Source organism: Magnolia sinica, chromosome 5 (assembly GCF_029962835.1).
Source record: "Magnolia sinica isolate HGM2019 chromosome 5, MsV1, whole genome shotgun sequence".
Lineage (NCBI taxonomy): Eukaryota > Viridiplantae > Streptophyta > Magnoliopsida > Magnoliales > Magnoliaceae > Magnolia > Magnolia sinica.
The window spans coordinates 74,659,353-74,682,949 of NC_080577.1; the positions used below are offsets into that span (position 1 = coordinate 74,659,353).

Genomic DNA, 23,597 nt, shown 5'->3' on the forward strand with positions numbered 1-23,597 from the left:
GAATCACTTCCAAATCCTCACAACTCTCATCCATTGATAATTAGATCCATGAGAAGTTCAGAGATCTGACAAATCTCTTCTTACCAATTGGATAAGATAGGACTCTGATTCCAGTTGTGTCTTTGAATTAAGTAAGGTGGCATCCTGATTGCTATAAGTGGATCCTTGGCACCCTAATTCCCACCTTTAAATTTATTAGTTTTTTTAATTAATCTATTCATAATTATTCTCTCAAAATATTTAGAATTAGGTTTACATCTTCTTCTAGTTCTAGTTCTACTTAATTTCAGACGCGCACAAGTTCAGTCCCTATGGATTCGACCTCGGTCTCACCAAGATTATTACTACATCGTAACCCTATACTTGGGGTTGTGAACAGTTGTCTCAACCTCAAACTAGGTTCTTTTGTAGAACCTTAGCCTTTGTGTAGGGCCTAAATTTGTGGTTCTTATGTAGGACGAAGGTTGTTGGTTAGCTTAAGAAAAAATCAACCAAAGCCTTTTGTGGGAACCTCTAGCAGGAGAATATGTATCGGGTTCTTGTGTAGGACTTTGGATCTTGTGTAAGGCCTAAACCTTAGCTTCTTATGTAGGACCTTGGCTCTTGTGTAGGCCCTAAATCGTTGGGTTCAGGAGTAGGACCCTTGATCTTGTATAGGGCATAGATCTTAGAGTCATTGTATAAGTCTATAAAGGTTAGAGGTGAACCTGATTTACAACCTTCGATAGTGAAATACGGTACACTCATGGGTTGAGTGAGTCCATTGGGAATGGAGTAGGCAAGTAGCTGAACCACTATATATGATTGTGTTTGGGATTGTCATTTATGCAATTGTTTAATTATGCTTGTGAGTTTGAATGTTTACATTATACATGCATGATCAGACGAATACTTAAAGATTGATAGGTAGAACATCCCACACACACATATACGCTATCTTGATATAGACTAGTTGCTTATTTACATATCTTTTGTAATATATATGATTGGACCCTTTATTAGCTTGGAAGCCTTAGAGTTATATTGCCTTGCTTAGTTTAATTGTTAATTAGTTTAATTAGGCAATTTGAATTTTAAATAGGTCAAAATCACCCCCTCCCCCTCTTTAGTACATAGCCTTCATTTTATAGCTCCGCCAAGCTTCCGTACTTAACGCATTGCAGAAAAAACTGCAATTTTAATTGGTATTAGAGAGGGTAGCTCTTGAAGGGCATAGCCAATTGAACTTGTTCAAATTTGTCCATAAGGCTTAGATGATGTAAACAATTGCTTTCCTATTAAGGGGAGAATCATTTAGAGGTTGGTTGTTTTGGAACTAAATGGGTCTAAAGTTAGGTTCACCAAGGCACCTCAATTTACCTATGTCTTCAAGCCTTTATGCTACAAGTCTTCAAGTCTTTATCCTCATCCTCTAATAGGGTTCAACTGACTCAAGACACACAGACACATGTTATTGACAAAATAAGGCACTTACAATCTTCCCCTTTGTCAATTATATGACAAAACCTAAACTAAATCTTGTCATGGTGAACACCAATGACAAACCAAAACAACTCAAAAAATTAAATGTCAAATACCATAAAGATTTGTAACATAAATGTATGGACATAACATATAGACACAATGCTCAATGCTCCCCCTAAAATGCACCCCGTAAGTCCATCAAATCCCTACACCAAAGAGAACCTGCAAAACAAAATTCAACATGTTTCAGTGGGATCTCAATCGTCTCCCCTTTTTTATCAGTGATACAAAAAGAGTTAATTTCATGGATATACCAATGAGCTTGGAAATATGTAAAGCTCTATAAATTATAAATCTACCAATAAGAACATACTGACAAAAGAATAAGTGTGCATATAAACATTAGAATCTAATGGAGCATATAGGATATGGTCATTCAAGAAAATATACATATAAGCAACATGACCAATATAGCTTAGAAAAATAAGAAATAAAAATGAAGCAACTAACAGCAAAACTACGAAAATGATTATGAGGCTATAATCCTTATATATACCTATTAAGCGTACATTGATCCACAAGGATCACCTATCCGTTTTCACAACCCACTATGGTGTGAATTTTATGGGACCTAGATTGCTTCTGAGAGAGTGTTTCTTTCTTGAATTCAACTCTCATAGGTGAAACACTATCTAAAGATCTATTTTTAATATGTGATTTTCCTATTTGATTCATACCCTCATGGTCATTGACTCAACTTATCATTTTTTTTCTTTTTTCAGTTAGAAATGCAATTTGCTTTACCAACTCCCTCATATGATTGTTCATGCTTAGAAGGATGGAGAACTTCTTCTTCTCGGGTGATCTTTAAGGAGGACTCCTCTTTTGGTGTGTCATTTTATCAATCATAATAAATTTACCTATTTGGTTCAGGATTGAGGTGGATTGCGACCTTTTAGACATGAGGTATTCAAACTTTAAGTGGCTAACATCTTCACAATTATGGCACATGAGAGAGGCTCTGGATCTACTTTCAGAAGTTGTTGAGTCCTTTTTATCATTGGAGGAATAGTGGTTGTTATATAAGTATTACTATTATGTTCAAGACTTCTCATATCCTTAGGTTATTATATAAGGTTGTTTTCCAAATTGGTCTTCTCCTTGAGCAAACTTAACCTTAACATTAACAAGAGAATATTCAAGTTAGCTAACTTTAGTCTCATGCCTTCATTTTTTATATTTAAATGTCGCAAGTTTAAATTCAATACCTACATATCTCTCCAAAGTGTCATCAAGATTAGACTTAACATTTTCCTTTGCTTAAATTAGGGAGAAATTTTCAGATTTTACTTCTTTAAGATGGTTAGCCAAATGATTCTTTTTCAGCCTTTACTAGACCTAGCTTTTTCATAATCTTTAAACTTTTAGTGAAAAATAAATTGTAGGCTTCTTGTAACTTGACATCTCCTTCATCTTCTTCTTCTTCTTTGGAGGATGTCTCTTCGTATTCTTCTGAGGTGTATGGTCAGATTCTCCTCCCAATTCTCTAGGGAGAGTAGTAGTAGTGGATGCCATCAGAACCTATAAAGATTTGAGGTCTTCATCACTATGGGAAAGTTTAGAATCTGACTTAGAATCCCCATACTCATCGCATGTTGTTGCCATTGCCTTTTCTTTGGATCTTGATTTGCTAGTGCATTCGGAGGCAACGTGACCATAACCCTCACAATTGTACCATTAAGTTTCTATAGATTTTTTTTGAAAGATTTACCTATGCGCTTAAGGTTAAAAGATTTTTCATTTTTATCATAAAATTTTCCCTCTATTCTTCTTGAAGAACCTCATGAATTCTAGGGTGATTGGGGTTATAACTTCATTTTCATCTTCATCATTACTATCATCTTAAGATTCATTTTTCTTGTACCTATGTGAAGACTTTGGAACAATGTGTTTGTTCTTAGAGGGGGTCTTAAAGTGTAGTTTAGATGTACATAGGAAACCTACAAGCTCTTCTACTTTTATGCTATCTATATTACATTCTTCTATTGAGGTTATTTTAGTGGTGAATCTCTTCAGTAGATACCTAAGTATTTCCTACAAATGCGGCTCTCGGAGATTCATTTTCCTCAACCCGACATAAAGTTACAAATATCATTTAATTTAAAATAGAACTCCATAAAAGTTTCATGCTCTTCCATCTTAACATTTTCAAATTGTTTGTTTAAGAGACAAAGCTTGGAAGGTTTAACTGTGCTTGTTCCCTTGTGTGTGGTTTATAAAATGTCCCATGCATATTTCCTGGTTTCACATGTACAAATTCTTTTAAATTCATCTAGAGAAATGGCATAGTAAATAACATAGAGAGTTTTGGCATCATAGCCATATATAGCTCTCTCATCAACACTTCATTTAAATTTATATTTGGGAGTGGTAATGGTGACACCATCTATCATGATTTAGTCCACCAGAAAATGCCATCCTTGATCTATAATTTTCCAAACCATAGGGTTAAGGTATCTTTAAAATATATTCATTCTAGGCATAGTTAGACCCATCAAAGTATAATGGTAGTGAGATGGAACTCCCCTCATTGCTAGACATCATTCTAAAGCTCTTACGAATCATACTCCATACAATTAAGTCCTTAAAAAGCAACTCACTTTGATAACAATTAAAATTGTGTGGTTATCTAATACGATACCATGATACAAAAGCTTAGAATAATGGCTAAGTCCTAGAGGGGTGGTGAATATGGCTTTTTAAAATTATTTACTGATTAATCCAATTTATGCCACAAGGAGAAATGGGTCCAAGATCATAGACTACAAAAGATTCAATTATATGTGGAAAGCAATCAATGATGTGAGATGGTTATATCTAGTGTGTGCAATTAATTAAGCACCTAGCATGCAATTTATTCATGCATCTAGATAAAATAAACAAATCAAATCACAAGCATAAGTACAATAGCATACACAATCCATAATCGTAAACACAATGATATATAGTGGTTCAGTTAAATCCCTACTCTACTCTCAGAAGACGAACTTAAACTCAAGTTAATCGAATTTCATAGTTTGAATGGATTTTATAGGTTCACCATTAACCTTTACAATCCTACCCAAGGAAACACGTACACTCTCATCAAAGGCTCACATAGAGACTACATGTTTACACCCGTCGATGGCTCACATAAGGACTCCCACAAGGTTTTTTATAGGATTACCAATAACATTTACGTACACACCCACTATTGTCTCACACAGAGACTAACACAAGGTTTTCTATAAGTTCACCAATAACCTTTACGTGCACACCCGCCAGCATCTCACACAGCAACTTACACGTACACACCCGTGTCGGTGGCTCACATAGAGACTTACACATACACACCTGTGTTGGTGCCTCACATAGAGACTTAATTGCCAGTTTGGATTACAAACTTTATACTCAAATCTACACAAGACTTGGTTATAGAATGGATTCAAAAATAACTTTTACTAGTTGGATGAGCCTCATTAATAGCGCTTATCTGGAGATGCTCGATCAATTTTAATGTGGCTTCTCTCTAGCTCTCCAGATTTTTGAAGTGGATTCTTCAATTGCATGATCGACTACCTTACAATGATGTACCAATTAAGATGGTGAGGTAATGGGAGAGTGGGTTGGTTGAATCTCCTACAACTAATAGGATAATTGGTCCAATTGAGGATTCACCTAGATGAGTATTCTAGAGGATGATAAACGAAGAATTTACATATAGAATTAGTGTTTAACCTTTAGAGAATGCAAGAGAACATATACGTCTTCAATGTGAGCTTGGAATGCTCATATAAAGTGATGAATCATTAAGAAAATGACATGAACTCTTTGGTTTAAAGCCTAAATGTAAAGGATAAGAATTATATCATAGAGCCTTTAAAACCACAAAAAAAAAAAAAAAAAAAAAAAATCTCCTTTGTAATGGTTCACGTGTCAAATTTATAAGAAACATGCCCCAATGGATCTTTAACAGTTAGTTGTTCAGTTGAATCTAAGAAGGTTCGATTTGACAAAAAAAATATTTAGGCAAAGTCCAATATGCTGCTGGACCGAAATTGGACATTTCGATCTGACTAAATCGAGCCAAAGGTTCACCAGGTTGGACCAAAAATTGTTGAATTTACCGATTTCTTGTTAGACTCTTTTAGTCATTTTTAGTCAGACCGACAATGCTTCAAGTTGATACAAAAAAAAAATGCCTAAAATACCTCTAATAGCCTGTTGATGTGGTTCATATTTATTCTTAAGGCTTGGATTATCCGAACAATTGTTTTCATATTAAGGAGAGGATCATCTAGGGGTTGGTCATTTTCAAACTAAATGGCTCTCACGCTTAGTTCACCTAGGCACCTCAATTTACTTGTGTCTTCAAGCCTTAATGCTGCAAATCTTTAAGTCTTTGTCTTCATCTTCCAATAAGACTCAACCGACTCAAGACACACAAACATGTAATTAACAAACCAGGGCACTTACAACATATACACTCTAATTCATCTAAGCATACATACGTACATCCATCCATTCATCCATGTATACATACATACACACATCTATCAACATGTTCAAGGTGTGAATGTAAGTACCTCAGTTTGTTAATAACGTGTGTTTGGGTCTTTCAGTCGGTAAAGCCCCAATGAAAGATGAGGCATCTAAAGACTTGAAGACATGTAACATTCAAGGCATGAGGACAGAAGTAAATAGAGGTGACTTGGTGAACCTAGCCCTAGACCCCTTTAGTTCCAAAACAACATAGCTCTATATGATTCTCTTTAATAGGAAAACAATTGATTCATTATTCCAAGCCTCAGACTAATGAACAATGTCAACTAGGCTTATAGAGGTGCTAGGCTGCTGATGATTGAATCGACAGATTTGTCGATTTGAGTCAATTCGATCAACAGATCCTATTGATTCGATTGAAAGTGCCCAAAAGTGTTTAGCAACCAAAATAGCATAAAATTGGACCTATTGATCGAATCAATAGACTTCCAATTCGATTTGATCAAATCAACAGACCCATTGATCAAATTGATAGTTAGCAATTATATATATGATGGAGCACTTTTCTATAAAATGAGCATTCAGACCTTTGAAAAAGAGATGAGTTTTTTTTATAGTTTTAAAGCCTCTTGCATAGAACTTTAACTGCTTCTCCTAGGCTCTAATCCATTGAGTTCATGTCATCTTCCATGTGATTCATCACTCTACATGAGCATTCCAAGCTCAACTTGAAGATGTACATGTTCTTTTACATTCTCTAAATGTTAGGCAATAATCCTATAAGTAAATCATTTGTTAATCATCGTCTAGAATACCCATCTAGGTGAATCCTCAATTGGAACTAACTATCCCATTAGTTATAGGAGATTCGACCAACCCACTCTCCCATTACCTTTGCATTATCATTGGAAGATCATTGCAAGGAGTCAATTGTTGGAGCTAAAAAAGGTCCACTTCAAAGATCGGAGCAGTTGAAAAGAAGCTGCATTAAGATCGATCGGCTATTCAAGACTTATGCTATCAAAGAGGTTCATCCAAACTTGTAAGAGTTTTTGTTTAGAGTCAATTTATTTGGAATAAAAGTCCTTATGTAGGCCACTAGCAGGTGTGTATGTTGTTAGTTCTTATGTAGGCCCAATCTATAGTTTGTAATCTAAACTTAATAAAGTCTATGTATGAGCCACCGACGAGTGTGTATGTGTAAGTCGCTTGTGGCTCACACCGATGGGTGTACACATGTAAGTCTTTGTGTGAGCCACTAACTGTTGTGTACGTGTAAGTCTCTATGTGAGCCGCCACCATGTGTGTACGTGGATTAGTTCTTGTGTAGGACTAATCGAGTAAGACATTGTGTAAGCCACAAACGGCCAATGGGTGTGAATGTGGGTCCTTGTGTAGGATTGTAAACGTTGGTGGTGAACCTATAGAAAACCATTAAAATAGTGAAATCTGAAAAAAAAAAAAAAAAAAAAAAAAAAAAAAACTCGAGTTTGAGTTCATCATCCGGGAGTGGAGTAAGGATTTAACTGAACCGTTATATATCATTGTGTTTGCGATTGTTGATATGTGTATGTAATTTTATTTATGCTTGTGATTTGATTCATTCTTTTTATATGGTTGCATGAATAATTTGTACGCTAGGTGTCATACCCCAAACTCGGAAACTGGGCTCACAAAATTTTCGATCGCCGAATCCGGCACCGACAGCCTCCATAGTATCCCATTCTCAACTTCCAACACTCATATACCAGATTTCGATCCTGAAATCCTACAAGGAGGATTTTTAGTTAGAAGTTTTTTTTGTAAAGGAGCATAACCACAAGCATAATTAAGTCACAAAATAACATCACCACATATCCACTATAATAAAACATTGAGTACAATGGGGAAAGGGAAATACAAAGATAACCAAAAGCTCTGAGATGATCTGTCACGCGGTCCTGCCTCAATGCTGCTATGATCTAACGTCACCTACACACAACGGTCGTGCATAAGCTTACAAGAAGGCCAGACGGTGTGTGCGTGTGTAAGCAATGCATGTACCAAGCACACAACGTTAGAGTAAGCGGAAATACTAGCAAGTCTATGAATGCTATCAGCCATACCAAGGCTATGCGATACAAGGCCTACATAACCAAATGTCATATGCAAGATGCCAGTCCTAATATCAAGTACATATATCAGTATAGTTCATCTCTAAGATATCACTAGGGTCTGGTACACTCTACACCAGATTACCGTCGGAACTAGACGCGCAACCATGCAAGTGGAAAAGACCTCACTACCTGTCTGACTAGTAATTTGCCAATATCTACCTGGCTCGTCGATAGCGGATCCATTTATGAGCTGGTCAAACTCAGCCTAGCTTTGCCCTCTACCCTCGGATGGATAAGACCACACCCCCTTCCAACTAACCACGAAATAGTGGGAGACGCGGCCTACTGGTATTTGGCACTCATGCGCTCATATGTCCATTCGGTCTCCACGTTGGAGCAACCCTTAGTACCATAAGGGTTTAGGGTTTTCACCCACGAACATCTAAAGTACCCATATGCTGAGTTCCAAATATTTTTGATATCCAATCTAGCCATCCATGATATGCCTGTGGAGACCACAGCCATGATGTTGCTAGGGTGCAAGGTGATCATGTCACATAAAATGCGAGATGTATGAGTCATATCATCCAATCATGCACCAACCTGCACGTATCGCGAGATCATGTCGGGCAACTCCGTCTCACAAGGAGTTCCCTAAATATCTCAGCCTATCGGCACATGCTATGATTAATCATTCCTCACAATATGCATACAAATGATGCGTATGGGCATGTATCATGATGTTGTACTAAGCATATTCTCAGTATGTCCTACTAGTGTTGATGGTCAAATATTGCATATTGGACCCCAGTTATTACTTGGTTTTATGAACATGATAATGTTTAATGTTCTATTTTAATCATGTTTGTGTTACAAGGTGAATTCGAGAGCTTAGATTGAAAAGGATGTTAAAAGCATGAATTTAACGCTCAAAAATCACCAAAGCCAAGATTGGATATGATGAAACCAAGAATGAAGAATGCACATACTGAATATCCAAGAAAATCAAGTAAAGAATGAAGAAAATTGGAGTTTTGAAGTGAAATTGCTTAATCCTTGACCAGTCCTAACCTCTGCTTGACCAGTCCTGCGTAAAGCTCGAACAGTCCTGGGCCTTGCTCGACCGTTCGAGGTGTCTTGACTCAAACTCCAACGTGTAAAACAACTAAATTTCTGTCATGCTCGACCAATTGAGGGTGTCCCATGACTGGTCAAGGATGGCCCATGATCGGTCGAGGACAGCCCATAACCAGTCAAGCGTTATGCAATTTTTATGTGGACTGCGTAAATTTGACATGGTTTTCTAATATTTCCACTCGGTTTGAAAGGTTAAGGCCTAAAACTATAAATAGGGGTCCTTAGGGCATCCCTAAGCATCATCTAGGTTTGAGGAGTGGAGCAAAAGTGTGGAGAAGTCATCGTCAAGTATTTTTCTTCCCTTTCCTTAGTTGTTTTTATGCTTTTGTTAAGAGATTCTAGTTCAATCATGTCTATAGTTGGTTAAACCCCTTAGCTAGGGCTAAGAGGTGAAGCTTGTAGCATGATGGGATATTTCTATTGCCTTGATTCATGTTTATATTAAACTCTCTTTGATTCTAGTTTGATTATAAGGAATACTTTTAATTTTTAATGGTTTGTTGTGACTTAAATTACAATAGATCTATGATAGCTTTAAGTATGTTCTTTTCATGTATTGAGATTGTGAAACTAGGAAATCATGTTGTTCACCATCGTCCTTTGGGTATGGTTGGATGATGGAATCTTCCCTAACTTTCACAATTCTCCCAGATTGGCTATAGGATTGGTAAATCTTGTTGTTTGCTTTGTCTCCCGGGCATGGTTCTGTGACGGTATCACTTCCTATTCTCACACCTCTCATCTATTAAGGACTAGGTCAAAGGAAGTTCAGATTTGATTTTACTGAGATATCTTCCAATTGGATAGGATGGGACTCCGATTCCAATCGTGTGACATGAATCAAGGATAGATCTCCTTAATCTCTACAAGTGGATCCTGGAAACCCTACACTACCAGAAAATTGGGCAAAGGCTACAGATAAAAGCCATAGCTAAAGGCCTATAGCTACAGTTATAGTCTGTAGCACGACCGTAGCCATTGGTACCATAGCCATAAGTCTTAAAGTTATGGCTACAAATAATCCGTAGCCATAGAAACAATAGGTACAGATTTAATCCATAACAATACTTTCCATAGCTCTAAAGTATATACAGCTACGGATTATATTTGTAGGTAAAAGTAGAGTGAGAACCGTAGCAATAGGCTGAGATTAGCAACAGCTACGGTTTCGACATAAAGGGCTACGGTTAGTAACCGTAGCTACTGCCTATTTTTTTAAAAAATTAAAGAAAACATAATAATGGCATCTCTTACCATTGTAGTACATGGATGATAGATCAACTCATATAAGCTAATATACATAAATACTTCATGGCTAAATCATTCATTCATTCAATCAAACACAATCATTCATTCATTCAATCAAACACAATCATTCATTCAATCAATCAAATACAATCATTCATTTTAATCCATTCACAAAAGTACAATACCAACACAATAATTATGTCTATTTAAACTTCTCATTGACAGCAAGATCCAATGCCTTCTCGCAGCCAAATAGCTTCTCAACAATCGCAATTGAGAACTCCATGGATGTGCCTCTACTGGTTATCAATTTGCCATCAACTAACACCTTATTCTCAGCTTCGCTTTGATCCGAAAGCTTACTGCACATGGCTGAAAATTAATTTCATCATACAAACAATGTAGTCATATGAAAAAGCTATGCCCCAAAACTGAAGAACTAAATTATAACGAAAGACGACGACGAGATAAGAAAAGAAAGACAATACTCGAGAGCATACACTGATCTTCTCATTTCTGAACAAGCAAAATTTGCAATAGCCAAAGACAAAATAAACATTCAGCTATTCAAAATACCAACTAATATAGGTATAGCAATACCAACTAAATTTGTAAAAACATAATAGATCAACCATTTCAGCTAAACTCAGCCAATGACTTGGGTAGGTATAGCATTTCAGCTATTCAAAATACAATGGTAAATTAACCAATGACTTGGGTAGGTACGTATAGCATTTCAGCTATTCAAACTCAGCTAAACTCAGCTAATGACTTGGGTAGGTATAACATTTCAGCTATTCAAACTCAGTTGATGACTTAGGTATAACAATACCAACTAAATTTGCAAAAACAGAATAGATCAACCATTTCAACTATTCTACTGTCATTGATAGATTTTGCTACACACTAATTGTCAAAAGAACTGGATTTCCCTTCACATTCTATTCAGGTTAACAGCCTCCTAATGTTGAGAGCATATCTGGTGCGAGAAAGTAGTCTATGTCATATATATTAAACATTGTCCTCAAAGAAAGGAAGCAATGCACGAAAACAGTTGGTAGAGACTGTAAGGTTGACCAGCCTTAAGCATATAACCACTTTTCAAAATAGAAGGGGTATCAAGTTCACACATGCATCACAAACTTCCTAAATTAAACAATTAACTTTTGATGGGAAAAAAAATCAAGGAATCTAATAGCAGTTGGAATCTAATAACAAATACAGCATATCATGTGAGCATAGGATTTAGTTTTTTTAGTACTAAATCAAACAAGCAATACAAACCTTGCTAACAAGCAGGAAAGGAGCCCATTTGTCTAGATTTGAATGTTCCCTCCACAAAACATCTAAAAATTCAGACAAGAGGATGATCAAAAGAGCAATGTATAACCATATCCTATTACAAAGTAGACTATATAGTCATACAGCAGCACCCACGTCAAAGTTTATATACCATATCCTCCGTTCATTCGAGTTACTTGAGTGGACCTGTTAGCAACATATAACAACAAAGGGGAATGGTCAGTTTAGAAGTCTTAGCTATCCATCAAGTTGTAGAAGATGATGTGTTGCCACAGCTTGGTAGACCATGCATCTAGTTTTCCCCGTCTGCCCAAGATACAGATTGTGTGGTTTGGTAATCTGTTCCTTTTTTTTTAGGATGTTTTATCCAAATAGACCATAAATCTAGCCGGAGGTAAGTGGACTGAAACATGCACCATGCTGTAAGTCAGACCCAATCTGTCCATCTTGAGGATCCCACCATGCTCTATCGCAAGACTCAGGCCTACCAACTCAAAAGGAAGGCAACCAATTTTTATTGGTCGTCAACTAATTTTGTTAACTGTGGCCCACCTATTTTGTTAATCAGTCTGACTTTTCCATCCACATCTACACTTTGATACACCTAAAAATCTTGCGTAGTTTGGATCAATAGAGTCATTTGCACATGCAAATCATCATGCTTTGCCAGAAAATCAAATAACTCAAGAAAGAAAAAAGAGGAGATTGCCAATCTTACAGCATCTAATTCATCCATGGAGAGAACCAAGGACTGCACTAATATGATCAAGTGACTAAAAAATACAATACAAACATTCCATAATTTCAAGAAAAGTAGGATGATCATACAGTAGAATATCAATTCAATTTCTTCATATATGAAAGATGAACATGGCATTTTGAAGAAATTCCAGAAAGATTCATGATTTTAAAAAAAATAAAATAAAAATAATTTAAAAAAAAAAAAAAATTTTAAACACTATACCTCTATACACACCAACCATATGCTCAAAACTATGATGTGCTAGATTTCAAAAAGGCAAAAGACATCACATAATTTCTCAACGAAACATAACTTGAAATAGTATCTCATCTCGAATTATTATTTCAACCCGGTACTTCATAGCTAACAACAACCAGTTAGACATATCCAATGAGGAACATTGTGGGGATGTTCCAGCCACAATGTGGCCAAAGTGTGAACTATTGAGACCACCAAAAGTCATGATTCTCAAGCTACAGTACATACGAACCAATGCATGTAAAAATAAAAGCAAGTGGGACAAATGGGAAGGCTCCAAGGCCTTCCAACTTTACATGCGCAACAAAAACTTAACTACTACTTCCAAAGGCCTAACTAAAATGGGCAGGAATATGAACAGAAATTCTGCTTCATGCTTGGTAGCCAGGCTTGTGTGTTCAAGCGACTACTCAATCCTATGTTTCTCCAAAGCCTGAAATAAGGAGAAAAGAAAAAAGATAAATAAATTTCAAAGGTAATTAAAAAATAGAAGATGTTATTACTGTTGGAAATAGAGAGGAAAGTATGCATGTCCTAGCTCTAAAATTCAACAACTCCACAAGATATCCAACCACCACAAAATATAATCAAAATATCACGAGTTCATCATGAGGCATCGCCTGAATAATATCTTACACGCAAGAAAATATAATCAAAATCCATTAGATAAAAAGGTCACATTAGTAAAGTTTCTCTTTTCAACAATGTACAAATGTTTATCCTATTAGTGATAAATAAACTCAACTACCAAAAAAGATGTAGCAACAGGGCAAGAATCCATCAACATGTCAGACTATAGAAAAGAGGTGATACTTTTCATTGCACGGACCCCAAGAGTCATAAAGAAAATGATGTGGGAAAAATGTCTACTTTGTCACTATATCATATTTAAGGCAAAAAATCAATCCATCCATGGTCCATAACATTAGGAAACTTGACATTAAATGTTTGATTTCAGGTTTCCTAAACAAAGGAATAAATAATAGAGATGCACCAAAATGCCCTAAGGAACAGTAGAATGTTGAGAAACTACAAACTCCCAGTCTGCAAACTAACTTTGAGAAGGCAAATCTCCATACACTGTAAAAGAAGGCAAATCTCCCAACCCATTTTTTCAAAGCTTTTAAAAGAACCCGGAGACCCAGATGCATTTCTTCTTCGTATATTATACCTTAGCAGGTGGATCTACAGGCATGAGCTCAGATGGGAAGAGAGAAAAGGAAGATATACATTACCATTCTAAGTATCTTATGGCCTGTTTGGCCAGCCGAATTGAATGGGATTAAGAGGGATGGGATGGATTTTAAGGTAATGATGGTGGTATCAGTGAATTGGTTTAAGATCCATGGGATTGCTATATCTTGGGACAAGTTCACTGAGACTGTTTGGCACGTTTGGCATATCCTGGGATTTTACCTTCAAATCCCTTCCAATCCATCCATCCAAACATGCCCTAGGCACATTTGAATGGGATTAGGAGGGATGGGATGGATTTTAAGATAATGATGGTGGTGTCAGTGGATTGGTTTAAGATCCATGGGTTTGCTATATCTCAGGACAAGTTCACCAGGTCTGTTTGGCTCGTTTGGCATATCCCGGGATTTTATCATCCCATCCCTCCTAATCCCATGGGATCTGTCCGGCCAAACACGCCCTTATGCATTTGCAGCTCTTGCCATCGAAAACAAGAAAAATGAAAAGAGAGAGAGGTAAAGCAAAGAAACAGAAAATCTTCCCTGTACTCTTTTTCAGTACATGGATTTGTAGGAATTTCATGACTAGTTTGTTACATGTCATGATCCACAAAAACACGCAAATGCAGAAAATTCTTGCTTTATCAATAAAACCTAGCTAGAAACCTACCTATTTCATCCATTGTTTGTACAGGTATATCACAATTAACTCTCTTTCTTTCAATGCATATTCTAGTTTTTATTGCATTCATCTCTAAACTATATTTTATTGCAGATCTCACACACACACTTCAGAGTATGATAGATTCAGTGACTGGTCAACCATATCTAAGCACACAAAAGAGACTTGCTATCTTTTCCAAAATGCTTCGTAGTGGGATACCACATAGAATGGCAATTGTGAACAACTTTCAAATCAAATTCCTACCTGTAGAGAAATGCTAGCAGGGTAGCCAACAAAGACAAAATAAAAAAAAAATAGATCTACCAGTGGCCCACCATACTGAAAGAAGTCCTAAAGTGCAACTATACCAAAATAGACTACACAACAATGAAGCCTCAAAATCATTATTAACTTTTCAAGGTTTTTTCCTGCAACAGCTATACCAACATTTTCAAGATTTCAACTTCCATAAAACCAACATGCATATAAATAAATAAATAAAAGAAAACTATAGAAGTTGCTTTTGTACCCGACTATTAGTCAATGAAAAGAATCTACAATGAAAAAAGGTTTGAGTATTGAATGCTAAGCTTCGGTAATATTTAACATTTAACATATAATAATTTAAGGAGGCAGACTCACACACGACTAGTTAGAAAATAATTTACCATCCACCTAGAGCATAAATTCCAAAGTGTCAAGTGTGTACAACATCCCACTTGTCCAAAAGGTTTGGCCCCCACCACAAAGAATGCTCAACATAAAAATCAAGCTCGTCCACTCATCATGTGGACTACACCAAATAAAACAATTGGCAAATAACAGCTAATTTGATAATCCTAACAAGATTCATGTGTTGAAGTTTTGCAATCACCAAAACCTCATTTTTGAATTCTTCATTCCCTTGCCCAAAATTCTAGGAAAGCCTTTTCCCTGCTATTTCCTAACCATTCATCAGCTTACCCTGAAAGTAACCATCCAGTAAATTTGGGTTTTAATTACAATCAAGAAGCACATAAATCCATCCATTCTTAAAATGATCATGTAATAGCAAATTTGGCAGTGAAAGTGGCAAAAAAAAAAAAATCTAGTTCAAAACGTTTGCTAGTGTACAAAAAAATCTAATATCATAGAAGGGCAATGTGTATAAAATCAGACTAAAAAACAAGTATCATTTTGAAGTTTGAAAATGACCTTTGCTCACCAGATGTTTGATCCACTCTGTTAAAAGCTTCTGACATTTCAGACAATAAACAAATCGTACTTTAATGGTTTTACTGGCCATGTTTCTTAAAACGCACTCCAAGTATGAAGCTCCTCCAGAGTGAAGTCATTCTAGTGCATTTAAAAATGGGGGCAGAATTATCAGTTTTGTAATCCAAACCCAATGCCATAAAGTTCTTATGGAGCCTTACATTTTCATCAAAATAAGACCAAGTTAATAAAACAAAAAGGAGAAACTAGAATGAAATCAGAGCTTCTTAAAGGGTTTCATCTTAAAAAATTTGAAAGAGGCCTATTATGAAAAGAGAGATTGCATTTCTCCATTTCAAATGGATGGAATTCCTCAAAGGCCCATTTACAAAAAGAACAGTTATCTATAGATGTTACCATATTTTCTTGGCATAGCTTTTGCAACTTTCCTTATTTTGTTGTTGTAAGGAATATATTCTCCTTTGAGCCCTGACAATAACAACACAAGCCCCATGAAAATTCTAGAAAGAAAATAGAAATCAAAGAAATAATGCTCATAATAGAGCTCCAAACTTTTCACCTGCATCTGTCAATGCATATATAGGATAAAGGTCTACAACCTGATTGCTATCAACACTGCTAGGCATCTAGGCGGCATTATTTTTCTACAAAAAAGGAAATCAATGAAAAACATACATACCCAAGAGCATGGCATCCACCATTAAAAACAGTATGAGAAAGTAGACCCATTAGCTTGATTTTTCTCTCAACCAGGAAAAACTGGCATATACATAAGAGCATGAAGCCAGAAAATAAAAAATACCAATTTAAAATGCTACTAGAAAAGCAGAATGTAAAATGTACCAATCACTTTCATAGAGAATGACAACATCTGCAGTGGCAAGGTTGATATCTAGAGCCTACGAATCAGCCTTGATCCAAATCTTAAATTGGTCACAAGACAGTGCATTGAGATGAACGTCCACCGTTCATTAGGTGGGGGGACCCACTGTGGTGTTTATATAAAACACCACCAAACTTGTAAAATTCAAAGTGTTGAAGATTCAAGTATAATTTTGCATGTTTAGTTATGCAAAGTAGCTTGAACCATTCACTTTGCTGTGATGGTTTTAACGGCTTTCATCATTATGAAGTTTTTAATTTGAAGTTCGCAGATTTTGAAATGATTGAATCGCACTCTAGGCGATCCAATTCCTCTCAGGAATTTCATCAAACACCCCCACGTTCATACCCAATCTCTTCAGATTTCACATAGAAATTCAACAGCCTGGTCTGCACAAATGGGCTTGAGTAAAGCCTGTTGAGGAAAACATGCGAATGGATTTGCAGGCCTTCTTCGAGTCTTTTGAAGACCCATGTTATTTGCCTGATCTAGTTTCTTAGTAAATAAAATTTTTTTAAAAAAAAATGGAGAAGCCTAAATACTCCATAAAAACCACCACTAGAAATGTGAAATATCCATAGAAACCTCCTCTAAAAGTAGAAAATGTGAAACCTAAGTAAAAAATATAAACAACACACCCAAATCTACTGATTTGAAAAGAACCTCCAATAAATAGCCTCAGAACTCCCAAGCAAGAAGCAAAATTGTTAAAAAATAAACAAAACTCATGTTAGATTTCCCAAAACAAAATGAAATCCTCTCCTGAAATCATCACAAACAAAGATCGAAGAAATTAGGGCCAAAAAGGATAAAATAACAAAAGAGAGTGGAAATTACTTTTTGAGATCTGCTACAGAGATACAGATAGATATATAGATAGAGAGAGAGAGAGAGATGCTTCACTTCTCAGTGCAAACACCGCACCAGATCCAGCATTTGAGAGGAAAATGGATGGACGATGGTAGCCACAAAACCAAACAAAAGGGAGGATAGAGAAACTTTCGAGCCCGGGAATGGGGTTTTTTTTCCAAGGAGTGGAGGGAAATGAATCGTTTCATGAGAGAGGGCAAAGAAAAAGGCGGTGCAGTTTCTACATTTTTACCTGCTACGGTCTTGCTACGGTTTTAAACCATAACTAAAAACCCTTTAGACCGTACCTATTGCACTATCCTTCATAGCCCCTCCACGTATGCACGTTTGATGGGTTTTGGATGGACAATCTTGTCAAGGGCTTTGTGGGGTCCATCGTGATGCATTTGATATATCCACTTTGTCCATTAATTTTGTAATTTTTTTTATATGGAACGAACCTAAAATCTAGGAAAATCGAAGGTCCAATTGAACCACACCATCAATCAATGGTAGGTATTAATCTCCACTATTTCTTGCTGTGTGGTCCAGTTGAGCGTTCGATCTACTTCCTTTTTTGAGCTCTTACCCTAACATTCTCTTTCAAAACGGATAGACATATTAGATGGATCACACACATTTTAATGGGCCTCGTAGAGTCCTTTATGGGCTCTCCCAGGTTGTATGAATGTGTGGAGGGATTAACTTTTAGCTACAGTTTGGGCATTTTTAGCTACGGTTTTAAGTCGTAGCAATATAGCTACGGTCTATGTCCGTAGCTAAAAACCATCATAGTCTGTAGCCTTTAATCATTTTTTTGGTAGTGCTAACCTTTGAATTTCTTAAGTTTTTCATTAATTCTCTCACAATTATTCTCAAATATTCCAAATTTAGGTTTTCATCTTTTCTAGTTCTTCTTCTAGTTGCTTTCAGAAAACACATGAGATTAGTCCATGTGGATTCGACCTTGGTCTCACCGAGATTATTACTACATCGCAGCCCTACACTTGGGGTTGTGAACAACTAGTCTAAATACACTAGCATGATTATAAGATATAGCAGACGATAATCGGCCTTAACTGGTATGTCACATACAAGAGTAGGGGCTGAACGATAAGCCCCACTAGATATATAGAAGTCTATATGGAATGGTCCATGTTAGACTATCATAACCTACTCAAGGTACTAGTATATCATATATCCTAAGGCCAGGTCCACTATAAGGACAGTGGATCTAACCCACGAATCAAGATAAGATTCAATAGTGGATCTACCAAATCTAATACCACATATTCTCCCATCTACGGGAACGGGTGATGATGTACTCTCCTATAGACAGTCGGTGGCTTAGATGTCATACTTACATCAAGAATGGGCCTCATGGGTGAGCCTAATGGGTATACAACCAGGGAGTGGAGAGGGTGAAACTATGTACAACAAGTGGGCTTCCTCACCCTCTCTTATCATACAATAAACTGGGCCTTCCCTACAGAGCCCAATACATATAAAAGATGGGTTATGAGGCTTGGATAATGCTGGAAGGTATGGTGGAAAGCACCATCGACAATGGGGGCCCAACAATTTGGGATAGCCCAATATGGAAAACGGGTAACACTAACATCAATGGGGGCCTAATGGTTTGGGATAGCCCAATAGGGAGAGATGGGAAGTGGGCTTACAATGGGCCCTAGGGAGGATTGCAACAGTGGATATTTAACCATTATTGATCCTAAGGTACGGCCTATTTGGGATTAGAATCTAACCCACAATAGGGCCCACGACCCTATGATACTGGTAAGAATGGATGGGCAGCGTGCTTAATAGTGCATACATCATGGTGGGCCTCATGAAATAGCCCATGGCCTAGGAAAAAATGGGTGGATAGTGTGTGTAATACATAAATCATAGTGGGCCTCATGGGGTAGCCCATGGCCTAGAAAAATGGGCAAACGGTGTATACATAACACATACATCATGGTGGGCCTTATAGGACAGCCCACACGCTCTCGAAAATGAATGGACAGCGTGTATTGGTAACACATACAACAGGTGGGCTCAACCGACTAGACGTCCATCCCATCTAGGCCTGCTAGACATTCCTCTAATGGATGGCCTGGATAAAAGCACATACATAGTGGGTCCCATCTGGACCTGGGTCACCAGAAGGTGGGCCCTGACTAGGTGGGCCTCAAAACATATGGGTGGTAAGGATAAAACAGATACATAACAGTCAGCCGGCCCAACAGCTGCTGGACGCTCGTCCAGCAGTAGGTGGATCTGCTGGGGTATGGGCCGACTCCATAGGCTGCAAGGGGCCCCAAAATCCCACATCGCGGTGGGCCCCACTTGGACATGGGGCACCCAAGAGGTGGCCCAGCCCCGATCATCCACCCAGGCAGACAAATAAATACATTACCATGGGCCTGCTACTGGCCACTTCTCTGGCTGCTAATCTGCCCATTCTTAGGCCCATGCTTTGAATGATCTCTCTAAGCGGGTGATGTGGATACAGGGTACATACATCGAGGGCGAGGTCCATGTGAGTGGACAGTTTGAAGTGGATAAAACAAATACATAGCAGCAGGGCCTGCGGCTGGCAAATCTCAGCCGCTGGATCTGGACCATCATAGATGGATGGTGTGGATGCAACACTTATATATCAAGGTGGGGTCCACGTTAGTGGGCCACCCCACTTGCAATCCAAGCTAGTATTTGTGATTTCTCTTCATCCAGGCTTGCGTGACCGGCTGGTCATGCAGGCCTTGAGGACGAGCAGCGGGCTGGCCCCCTTGGTGGACGGTCATGGATAAATACATACATCTGGGTGGGGTCCACGTATGTGGCCCACTAGTTGGGGATCAAGCCGATATTGGTGTTTTTCCCCTCCATTTGGGCCTGTGTGGCCGACTAGCCATGCAGGCCCAAACAGTCAGCAATACAGGGCCGCTGGTGGACAGCAATGGTGTCCCACTGCTTAGACGGCATGGATAAAGTTCATGCATCAAGGTGGGCCATCAACAGGAGAGAGAGAGAGAGAGAGAGAGAATCGTGTGGAGGGGAGGAGCTCTGCCACTATGAGCCCTCCCTTATAAACATAATACATACATCATCTTGGGTCCCAAATCTTGTGGGCCCACAAATATAAAATCAAGAGTAGAAATCCCTTTTCCACCACTGAGTGCAAGGTCTAGATGACCTTCTTGCAATGGAGATCAAAATAAACATCATGGTGGGGTCCATGGAGAATGGCCTCAATATGGATTTCATATATGCATCATGGTGGGCCATCGGCCACACCTAGGGTCCAAAATGGGATCTCTACCATCAACCGGTAGGCCCCACTTGTCCCATGGATTAAGACAATGATCTAAACCTAAGATCACCCACCTTAGCTCCTCTTCTTTAGCTCCTTGGACTCCTTGGCTTCTAAGCTTTCTCTTTAAGGGTGGTAGATGAAGATTTAAGGGTTGGATGATGAGATTAGGGGTAGGGAAAGATGTGTTTAGCACTTGGGTTGTTTCTCTCCTTAGAGCTTCTCCTTGGACGGTTTCTCTTCTTTGGTTGCTTGGGATGGGTAGAGAATGAGAGAGAATGGGATGGGATGGGTTGAAATGAGAGAGAAGGGATGGGTGCTGTAAGAGAGAAATGATGGATATATAAGAGAGGAGTGACATGAGAGTTGACTTTGGGGATGGTTGCTTTCCTGGGGGGAAAAGAAAGGCATGGATTTACGATGGGTTATGTACTTGACTAGTAATGTGAAAGATGGGTAGAGATTCTCTGAAATCTCTCGGAATTCGCAATGCGTGGCATTTTCCTCGAGATAAACATGGGCCCATAACTCTTAGTCTAGAGATCGTATTAGTACGCAAGACACAATGTTGGAACCGCGGCGATGTTGCGGTCACAAGGGTATAAGTCTCGGGTTGAGTTGACTCAGATCTTCGGGATGCGACTTAGGGTCACACACATTTGCTGTCTACCGGTCGCAGGTTGTCGAAATTCAACGAAGAGGATCGCGAGAGTTGGAGGAATGGTACCGTGTCAAGATACGGGCCTTACACTAGGTGTTTAACTCATTACACACATTAGATGTATCTCTATCTCACATCATAGACTACTTTGCACATATAGTTGTATCTTTTATAGTCTATGATCTTGGACTTATTTCACCTTTTAGCTTAATTGTATTAATTGGAAAATACTTTTAAAAGGTCGTATTCATCCCCCCTAAGACTTAGCCATAATTCTAAGCTTCTGCTTCGCGGAATCGTGTTAGAGAACTGCATAATTTCAACTGGTATCAGAACAAGTTCCTCTTTAAGGACTTAACCGTTTAAACTGTAATTCATGGGAGCTTATAATGATGTCTAAGAATGAGGAGAGTTATATTTCTCAGCCACCATTTTTTTTATGGATTAAACTATGCCTAATGAAAGATGAGAATGGGAATATTGTTTAAATCCCTTGATGATCAAGCCTAAATATTGTATGTTTATTCCCTCAATTACACTTGTTTATACTACATTCATGCAAGATAATTTTGAATCTAAAGTTGAATACGTGCTTAAATGGATGATTTAAAGCTCAAAAATATATCAAGCTCAAAGGTAATAGAGAATTGGAGATTTGGAGACCAAAAGTTAAAGATTTTAAATGTCGAAGATCCAAGAAAACCAAGTGCTAAAAATTAATAAAGGTGTGGATAGTCACATAATCAAGTAACATAAATAAAAAATTGTTCAATCCCACCTAAGGCATGTTCGGTCCAATCGAAAGTGTCAAACATAGTCCAGCAACAAACAGTAGTTTTCAGAGTAAATTCATCTCAACTGTTAGGTGCGACCGAAGTGATGTTCGGTGCCACCGAAGGTAGGTTCAATACGACCTAAAGGAGACGGAGATTTCAGACATGTATTGAAGAAATTCGGTTACAACCAGAAGAAGCTTCAACTAGATTCAATGTGACTTCAGTGCGACCAAAGGCCCTCATCGATTCAAAGTTGGTTCAATATTTTCCTATTTAAGGAGGTGTTTTAAGCCATGTTAATGAAGAATTAGGGCTTAGGAGAGAGAATAAGAGATGGCAAAGCTTCCACGGAGCCGTTCTTCTTCTTTAATCTTTCAATTCAAGTTTGTTTTTCATATTTTCTTTTATTCTAGGATGTTATCCATGCTAGGCTAAGGGATGAAGCTTGTAATTAATTATAGTATTTAGTTTAATTAATTCAACAAGAATGGTTTGAATGATGATATTATATTGAATTGGTTTGGGATTTACTTGAAGGCCTTTGAGTTGTTTATTTCTTGAATTATTGTGAACTACGGTTATAATGAATGTTGTGATTTAGCAATTGCTTAGCTTAATTAGAGAATGAATCAATCTATATAATTGATTGATCTATTGTAGACCTTAGTTATAGTAGACAGAACAATCTGTTATTTTTGTTATTGGACTGTGTGATTTTTTAGTCTTTTCTACAATCTCCTTTTAAACACATATTCATCTTTATCTTCTGAATTACCTCGCATATAGAAAAAATATATAATTAGATCAATTAAGCACTTAAATGCAAGGAAAGCTAATGCAACTAAGAGAATAAATATGCAATATTTAGGCTTGATCAATATGCTGGTGGAACAAGTCGAGAGAGACGTCATCATTATCACAAATCCTAAAGATAAATCTAAATTGAGTGATGTTGAGAGAGCTATATATGGCTATCATGCCAAAGCTCTCAATATTATATACTGCGTTGTTTTTTATAATGAATTTAAAAGAATTTATACATGTGAAACTAGTAAACAAGCATGGGTTATTTTGGAAACTACCCATGAGGGAACTAGCATAGTTAAGCATTCTGAGTTTCAGCTCTTAACCACACAATTTGAAAATATTATGATGGAAGAGCATTAAACTTCTATGGAGTTTTATTCTAAATTGAATGATATTTATAACTCCATGTGGGGTTTAGGAGAAAGATTCCCTGAGGCCCATATTTGA

At 37.5% G+C, this 23,597-nt stretch overlaps 1 long non-coding RNA gene across 1 annotated transcript; it reads right to left on the bottom strand.

The window, feature by feature from the left end:
• Positions 1-10,518: 10,518 nt before the first annotated feature.
• LOC131247350 (uncharacterized) lies at positions 10,519-11,127 on the bottom strand. Its single transcript, XR_009171660.1, has 2 exons — positions 10,988-11,127; positions 10,519-10,859 (listed from the first exon to the last, which is right to left on the bottom strand). It is a non-coding gene; the product is annotated as an uncharacterized LOC131247350 (long non-coding RNA).
• Positions 11,128-23,597: the final 12,470 nt, after the last annotated feature.